Genomic DNA, 8924 nt, shown 5'->3' on the forward strand with positions numbered 1-8924 from the left:
TTGATTTGAGCGTTCCAGAGGTGCGCCTCAGGAAATCGCTTTGGACTGTCCTTGTTTTCGACACAAGCGGTCACTTCAGAAATGATCGTGCAGAATGACGATGGAAAAGTATTCACAAACAGACTCGGTCGGGTAAACAGTCAGTGACTTGCATGCCGCTTTGGAGATGGTTGCAGAGAACTTGGGAATCCTCAAGCCTGCAGAGTAATAACTGAAGGTTTTAACAGTGGACGGACTGAAGCCGGAGCAGAGGCGATTTGTTCAAATTGTTCCGGTGCATCGGGTTGCTTGCAAAGCAGCTTAGACTGATACTGACCATTTGCAGACGGATGGCATCACGTGCAGCATTTCGAGAGGTAGAGGAGAGATGGGGTGAAGCTGGCGAGACATGTTGACGGTGAACGGAGCACGACGTGGAACTTGTCGAGGACTGGAGGGACCAGTTCCTCGTTGTGCATTTGACGAGCGAGTTGACCAGAGCCAAGCAGTCAACTTCTGAAATGATTGTGCAGAATGAACGACAGTGTAGATATAGACGGTATAAAGAGGCAGCGGCCGAAGCGAACTGTCCGCCGAGAAAACAGGGTGGGAAATTTTGCCGGAAGAAGTTGATGTTGTGAGGAGATTTGGAACAAATACGCTGGGCAAATCCCAAGTGAATGTGGCCGCGAGCAAAGTGCCTGAGCGCGCTGAGCTGGCAGCAGCTGCCGAAATACCTCAGTTGGGAGAGCGTTAGACCGAAGATCTAAAGGTCCCTGGTTCAATCCCGGGTTTCGGCAAGTGCAGGACTGCTTGTGCGCTCCCTCCTTTGTTTAGCTGTGATGGAGGCGAGTGAGCAAATGTGAAGCTCTGCACCTTTCCTTGCTGGCGCAAGGGTGGTTTGGATTGCTTCTCACCCTCCTTCTGCATGGTGCTCCTGCAGCGATGCTGTGCCTTTTGCTTCCAGTCTCATGGCACATTTCTTCTCATTGGCTCCGTAACGAGCATTCCAAAACAGTCAAATAATCAAATGGACAAACCCTCAATCCTGCACCAATTCAAATTCTCCTACTGTTCATTGACCAACATCTGCGAACGCACAAAACAGTCTTTGAGTCAGCAACGCGTACATGGTGGCCTTTGCACTCTCTCTATCAAACACTCCCTCGCTCATAAGCTTGCTGACGGCCAGCTGTTCCAGCTTGCAAAAACTGGTGATCCCTGATCGCAATGGAAAGGTTGCAGGAGAGATGCTGACATGCGCATGGCCGCCTGACTTTAGGTTGATTTGAGCGTTCCAGAGGTGCGCCTCAGGAAATCGCTTTGGACTGTCCTTGTTTTCGACACAAGCGGTCACTTCAGAAATGATCGTGCAGAATGACGATGGAAAAGTATTCACAAACAGACTCGGTCGGGTAAACAGTCAGTGACTTGCATGCCGCTTTGGAGATGGTTGCAGAGAACTTGGGAATCCTCAAGCCTGCAGAGTAATAACTGAAGGTTTTAACAGTGGACGGACTGAAGCCAGAGCAGAGGCGATTTGTTCAAATTGTTCCGGTGCATCGGGTTGCTTGCAAAGCAGCTTAGACTGATACTGACCATTTGCAGACGGATGGCATCACGTGCAGCATTTCGAGAGGTAGAGGAGAGATGGGGTGAAGCTGGCGAGACATGTTGACGGTGAACGGAGCACGACGTGGAACTTGTCGAGGACTGGAGGGACCAGTTCCTCGTTGTGCATTTGACGAGCGAGTTGACCAGAGCCAAGCAGTCAACTTCAGAAATGATTGTGCAGAATGAACGACAGTGTAGATATAGACGGTATAAAGAGGCAGCGGCCGAAGCGAACTGTCCGCCGAGAAAACAGGGTGGGAAATTTTGCCGGAAGAAGTTGATGTTGTGAGGAGATTTGGAACAAATACGCTGGGCAAATCCCAAGTGAATGTGGCCGCGAGCAAAGTGCCTGAGCGCGCTGAGCTGGCAGCAGCTGCCGAAATAGCTCAGTTGGGAGAGCGTTAGACTGAAGATCTAAAGGTCCCTGGTTCAATCCCGGGTTTCGGCAAGTGCAGGACTGCTTGCGCGCTCCCTCCTTTGTTTAGCTGTGATGGAGGCGAGTGAGTAAATGTGAAGCTCTGCACCTTTCCTTGCTGGCGCAAGGGTGGTTTGGATTGCTTCTCACCCTCCTTCTGCATGGTGCTCCTGCAGCGATGCTGTGCCTTTTGCTTCCAGTCTCATGGCACATTTCTTCTCATTGGCTCCGTAACGAGCATTCCAAAACAGTCAAATAATCAAATGGACAAACCCTCAATCCTGCACCAATTCAAATTCTCCTACTGTTCATTGACCAACATCTGCGAACGCACAAAACAGTCTTTGAGTCAGCAACGCGTACATGGTGGCCTTTGCACTCTCTCTATCAAACACTCCCTCGCTCATAAGCTTGCTGACGGCCAGCTGTTCCAGCTTGCAAAAACTGGTGATCCCTGATCGCAATGGAAAGGTTGCAGGAGAGATGCTGACATGCGCATGGCCGCCTGACTTTAGGTTGATTTGAGCGTTCCAGAGGTGCGCCTCAGGAAATCGCTTTGGACTGTCCTTGTTTTCGACACAAGCGGTCACTTCAGAAATGATCGTGCAGAATGACGATGGAAAAGTATTCACAAACAGACTCGGTCGGGTAAACAGTCAGTGACTTGCATGCCGCTTTGGAGATGGTTGCAGAGAACTTGGGAATCCTCAAGCCTGCAGAGTAATAACTGAAGGTTTTAACAGTGGACGGACTGAAGCCGGAGCAGAGGCGATTTGTTCAAATTGTTCCGGTGCATCGGGTTGCTTGCAAAGCAGCTTAGACTGATACTGACCATTTGCAGACGGATGGCATCACGTGCAGCATTTCGAGAGGTAGAGGAGAGATGGGGTGAAGCTGGCGAGACATGTTGACGGTGAACGGAGCACGACGTGGAACTTGTCGAGGACTGGAGGGACCAGTTCCTCGTTGTGCATTTGACGAGCGAGTTGACCAGAGCCAAGCAGTCAACTTCTGAAATGATTGTGCAGAATGAACGACAGTGTAGATATAGACGGTATAAAGAGGCAGCGGCCGAAGCGAACTGTCCGCCGAGAAAACAGGGTGGGAAATTTTGCCGGAAGAAGTTGATGTTGTGAGGAGATTTGGAACAAATACGCTGGGCAAATCCCAAGTGAATGTGGCCGCGAGCAAAGTGCCTGAGCGCGCTGAGCTGGCAGCAGCTGCCGAAATACCTCAGTTGGGAGAGCGTTAGACCGAAGATCTAAAGGTCCCTGGTTCAATCCCGGGTTTCGGCAAGTGCAGGACTGCTTGTGCGCTCCCTCCTTTGTTTAGCTGTGATGGAGGCGAGTGAGCAAATGTGAAGCTCTGCACCTTTCCTTGCTGGCGCAAGGGTGGTTTGGATTGCTTCTCACCCTCCTTCTGCATGGTGCTCCTGCAGCGATGCTGTGCCTTTTGCTTCCAGTCTCATGGCACATTTCTTCTCATTGGCTCCGTAACGAGCATTCCAAAACAGTCAAATAATCAAATGGACAAACCCTCAATCCTGCACCAATTCAAATTCTCCTACTGTTCGTTGACCAACATCTGCAAACGCACAAAACAGTCTTTGAGTCAGCAACGCGTACATGGTGGCCTTTGCACTCTCTCTATCAAACACTCCCTCGCTCATAAGCTTGCTGACGGCCAGCTGTTCCAGCTTGCAAAAACTGGTGATCCCTGATCGCAATGGAAAGGTTGCAGGAGAGATGCTGACATGCGCATGGCCGCCTGACTTTAGGTTGATTTGAGCGTTCCAGAGGTGCGCCTCAGGAAATCGCTTTGGACTGTCCTTGTTTTCGACACAAGCGGTCACTTCAGAAATGATCGTGCAGAATGACGATGGAAAAGTATTCACAAACAGACTCGGTCGGGTAAACAGTCAGTGACTTGCATGCCGCTTTGGAGATGGTTGCAGAGAACTTGGGAATCCTCAAGCCTGCAGAGTAATAACTGAAGGTTTTAACAGTGGACGGACTGAAGCCAGAGCAGAGGCGATTTGTTCAAATTGTTCCGGTGCATCGGGTTGCTTGCAAAGCAGCTTAGACTGATACTGACCATTTGCAGACGGATGGCATCACGTGCAGCATTTCGAGAGGTAGAGGAGAGATGGGGTGAAGCTGGCGAGACATGTTGACGGTGAACGGAGCACGACGTGGAACTTGTCGAGGACTGGAGGGACCAGTTCCTCGTTGTGCATTTGACGAGCGGGTTGACCAGAGCCAAGCAGTCAACTTCAGAAATGATTGTGCAGAATGAACGACAGTGTAGATATAGACGGTATAAAGAGGCAGCGGCCGAAGCGAACTGTCCGCCGAGAAAACAGGGTGGGAAATTTTGCCGGAAGAAGTTGATGTTGTGAGGAGATTTGGAACAAATACGCTTGGCAAATCCCAAGTGAATGTGGCCGCGAGCAAAGTGCCTGAGCGCGCTGAGCTGGCAGCAGCTGCCGAAATAGCTCAGTTGGGAGAGCGTTAGACTGAAGATCTAAAGGTCCCTGGTTCAATCCCGGGTTTGGGCAAGTGCAGGACTGCTTGCGCGCTCCCTCCTTTGTTTAGCTGTGATGGAGGCGAGTGAGTAAATGTGAAGCTCTGCACCTTTCCTTGCTGGCGCAAGGGTGGTTTGGATTGCTTCTCACCCTCCTTCTGCATGGTGCTCCTGCAGCGATGCTGTGCCTTTTGCTTCCAGTCTCATGGCACATTTCTTCTCATTGGCTCCGTAACGAGCATTCCAAAACAGTCAAATAATCAAATGGACAAACCCTCAATCCTGCACCAATTCAAATTCTCCTACTGTTCATTGACCAACATCTGCGAACGCACAAAACAGTCTTTTAGTCAGCAACGCGTACATGGTGGCCTTTGCACTCTCTATCAAACACTCCCTCGCTCATAAGCTTGCTGACGGCCATCTGTTCCAGCTTGCAAAAACTGATGATCCCTGATCGCAATGGAAAGGTTACAGGAGAGATGCTGACATGCGCATGGCCGCCTGACTTTAGGTTGATTTGAGCGTTCCAGAGGTGCGCCTCAGGAAATCGCTTTGGACTGTCCTTGTTTTCGACACAAGCGGTCACTTCAGAAATGATCGTGCAGAATGACGATGGAAAAGTATTCACAAACAGACTCGGTCGGGTAAACAGTCAGTGACTTGCATGCCGCTTTGGAGATGGTTGCAGAGAACTTGGGAATCCTCAAGCCTGCAGAGTAATAACTGAAGGTTTTAACAGTGGACGGACTGAAGCCAGAGCAGAGGCGATTTGTTCAAATCGTTCCGGTGCATCGGGTTGCTTGCAAAGCAGCTTAGACTGATACTGACCATTTGCAGACGGATGGCATCACGTGCAGCATTTCGAGAGGTAGAGGAGAGATGGGGTGAAGCTGGCGAGACATGTTGACGGTGAACGGAGCACGACGTGGAACTTGTCGAGGACTGGAGGGACCAGTTCCTCGTTGTGCATTTGACGAGCGAGTTGACCAGAGCCAAGCAGTCAACTTCAGAAATGATTGTGCAGAATGAACGACAGTGTAGATATAGACGGTATAAAGAGGCAGCGGCCGAAGCGAACTGTCCGCCGAGAAAACAGGGTGGGAAATTTTGCCGGAAGAAGTTGATGTTGTGAGGAGATTTGGAACAAATACGCTGGGCAAATCCCAAGTGAATGTGGCCGCGAGCAAAGTGCCTGAGCGCGCTGAGCTGGCAGCAGCTGCCGAAATAGCTCAGTTGGGAGAGCGTTAGACTGAAGATCTAAAGGTCCCTGGTTCAATCCCGGGTTTCGGCAAGTGCAGGACTGCTTGCGCGCTCCCTCCTTTGTTTAGCTGTGATGGAGGCGAGTGAGTAAATGTGAAGCTCTGCACCTTTCCTTGCTGGCGCAAGGGTGGTTTGGATTGCTTCTCACCCTCCTTCTGCATGGTGCTCCTGCAGCGATGCTGTGCCTTTTGCTTCCAGTCTCATGGCACATTTCTTCTCATTGGCTCCATAACGAGCATTCCAAAACAGTCAAATAATCAAATGGACAAACCCTCAATCCTGCACCAATTCAAATTCTCCTACTGTTCATTGACCAACATCTGCGAACGCACAAAACAGTCTTTGAGTCAGCAACGCGTACATGGTGGCCTTTGCACTCTCTCTATCAAACACTCCCTCGCTCATAAGCTTGCTGACGGCCAGCTGTTCCAGCTTGCAAAAACTGGTGATCCCTGATCGCAATGGAAAGGTTGCAGGAGAGATGCTGACATGCGCATGGCCGCCTGACTTTAGGTTGATTTGAGCGTTCCAGAGGTGCGCCTCAGGAAATCGCTTTGGACTGTCCTTGTTTTCGACACAAGCGGTCACTTCAGAAATGATCGTGCAGAATGACGATGGAAAAGTATTCACAAACAGACTCGGTCGGGTAAACAGTCAGTGACTTGCATGCCGCTTTGGAGATGGTTGCAGAGAACTTGGGAATCCTCAAGCCTGCAGAGTAATAACTGAAGGTTTTAACAGTGGACGGACTGAAGCCGGAGCAGAGGCGATTTGTTCAAATTGTTCCGGTGCATCGGGTTGCTTGCAAAGCAGCTTAGACTGATACTGACCATTTGCAGACGGATGGCATCACGTGCAGCATTTCGAGAGGTAGAGGAGAGATGGGGTGAAGCTGGCGAGACATGTTGACGGTGAACGGAGCACAACGTGGAACCTGTCGAGGACTGGAGGGACCAGTTCCTCGTTGTGCATTTGACGAGCGAGTTGACCAGAGCCAAGCAGTCAACTTCTGAAATGATTGTGCAGAATGAACGACAGTGTAGATATAGACGGTATAAAGAGGCAGCGGCCGAAGCGAACTGTCCGCCGAGAAAACAGGGTGGGAAATTTTGCCGGAAGAAGTTGATGTTGTGAGGAGATTTGGAACAAATACGCTGGGCAAATCCCAAGTGAATGTGGCCGCGAGCAAAGTGCCTGAGCGCGCTGAGCTGGCAGCAGCTGCCGAAATACCTCAGTTGGGAGAGCGTTAGACCGAAGATCTAAAGGTCCCTGGTTCAATCCCGGGTTTCGGCAAGTGCAGGACTGCTTGTGCGCTCCCTCCTTTGTTTAGCTGTGATGGAGGCGAGTGAGCAAATGTGAAGCTCTGCACCTTTCCTTGCTGGCGCAAGGGTGGTTTGGATTGCTTCTCACCCTCCTTCTGCATGGTGCTCCTGCAGCGATGCTGTGCCTTTTGCTTCCAGTCTCATGGCACATTTCTTCTCATTGGCTCCGTAACGAGCATTCCAAAACAGTCAAATAATCAAATGGACAAACCCTCAATCCTGCACCAATTCAAATTCTCCTACTGTTCGTTGACCAACATCTGCAAACGCACAAAACAGTCTTTGAGTCAGCAACGCGTATATGGTGGCCTTTGCACTCTCTCTATCAAACACTCCCTCGCTCATAAGCTTGCTGACGGCCAGCTGTTCCAGCGTGCAAAAACTGGTGATCCCTGATCGCAATGGAAAGGTTGCAGGAGAGATGCTGACATGCGCATGGCCGCCTGACTTTAGGTTGATTTGAGCGTTCCAGAGGTGCACCTCAGGAAATCGCTTTGGACTGTCCTTGTTTTCGACACAAGCGGTCACTTCAGAAATGATCGTGCAGAATGACGATGGAAAAGTATTCACAAACAGACTCGGTCGGGTAAACAGTCAGTGACTTGCATGCCGCTTTGGAGATGGTTGCAGAGAACTTGGGAATCCTCAAGCCTGCAGAGTAATAACTGAAGGTTTTAACAGTGGACGGACTGAAGCCAGAGCAGAGGCGATTTGTTCAAATTGTTCCGGTGCATCGGGTTGCTTGCAAAGCAGCTTAGACTGATACTGACCATTTGCAGACGGATGGCATCACGTGCAGCATTTCGAGAGGTAGAGGAGAGATGGGGTGAAGCTGGCGAGACATGTTGACGGTGAACGGAGCACGACGTGGAACTTGTCGAGGACTGGAGGGACCAGTTCCTCGTTGTGCATTTGACGAGCGGGTTGACCAGAGCCAAGCAGTCAACTTCAGAAATGATTGTGCAGAATGAACGACAGTGTAGATATAGACGGTATAAAGAGGCAGCGGCCGAAGCGAACTGTCCGCCGAGAAAACAGGGTGGGAAATTTTGCCGGAAGAAGTTGATGTTGTGAGGAGATTTGGAACAAATACGCTTGGCAAATCCCAAGTGAATGTGGCCGCGAGCAAAGTGCCTGAGCGCGCTGAGCTGGCAGCAGCTGCCGAAATAGCTCAGTTGGGAGAGCGTTAGACTGAAGATCTAAAGGTCCCTGGTTCAATCCCGGGTTTGGGCAAGTGCAGGACTGCTTGCGCGCTCCCTCCTTTGTTTAGCTGTGATGGAGGCGAGTGAGTAAATGTGAAGCTCTGCACCTTTCCTTGCTGGCGCAAGGGTGGTTTGGATTGCTTCTCACCCTCCTTCTGCATGGTGCTCCTGCAGCGATGCTGTGCCTTTTGCTTCCAGTCTCATGGCACATTTCTTCTCATTGGCTCCGTAACGAGCATTCCAAAACAGTCAAATAATCAAATGGACAAACCCTCAATCCTGCACCAATTCAAATTCTCCTACTGTTCATTGACCAACATCTGCGAACGCACAAAACAGTCTTTGAGTCAGCAACGCGTACATGGTGGCCTTTGCACTCTCTCTATCAAACACTCCCTCGCTCATAAGCTTGCTGACGGCCAGCTGTTCCAGCTTGCAAAAACTGGTGATCCCTGATCGCAATGGAAAGGTTGCAGGAGAGATGCTGACATGCGCATGGCCGCCTGACTTTAGGTTGATTTGAGCGTTCCAGAGGTGCGCCTCAGGAAATCGCTTTGGACTGTCCTTGTTTTCGACACAAGCGGTCACTTCAGAAATGATCGTGCA

At 50.5% G+C, this 8924-nt stretch overlaps 2 non-coding genes across 2 annotated transcripts; both read left to right on the top strand.

Moving 5' to 3' along the window:
• Nucleotides 1-1968: 1968 nt before the first annotated feature.
• Nucleotides 1969-2041, top strand: trnaf-gaa (transfer RNA phenylalanine (anticodon GAA)). Its single transcript has one exon. It is a non-coding gene; the product is annotated as a tRNA-Phe (tRNA).
• A 3711-nt stretch (nucleotides 2042-5752) lies between these two features.
• On the top strand, nucleotides 5753-5825 carry trnaf-gaa (transfer RNA phenylalanine (anticodon GAA)). The gene has a single exon. It is a non-coding gene; the product is annotated as a tRNA-Phe (tRNA).
• The last annotated feature ends 3099 nt before the right edge of the window (nucleotides 5826-8924 follow it).

The sequence above is a fragment of the Chiloscyllium plagiosum genome, unplaced genomic scaffold, assembly GCF_037043375.1.
Source record: "Chiloscyllium plagiosum isolate Xiang-an unplaced genomic scaffold, Cpla_swu_hap1 HiC_scaffold_14, whole genome shotgun sequence".
NCBI lineage: Eukaryota > Metazoa > Chordata > Chondrichthyes > Orectolobiformes > Hemiscylliidae > Chiloscyllium > Chiloscyllium plagiosum.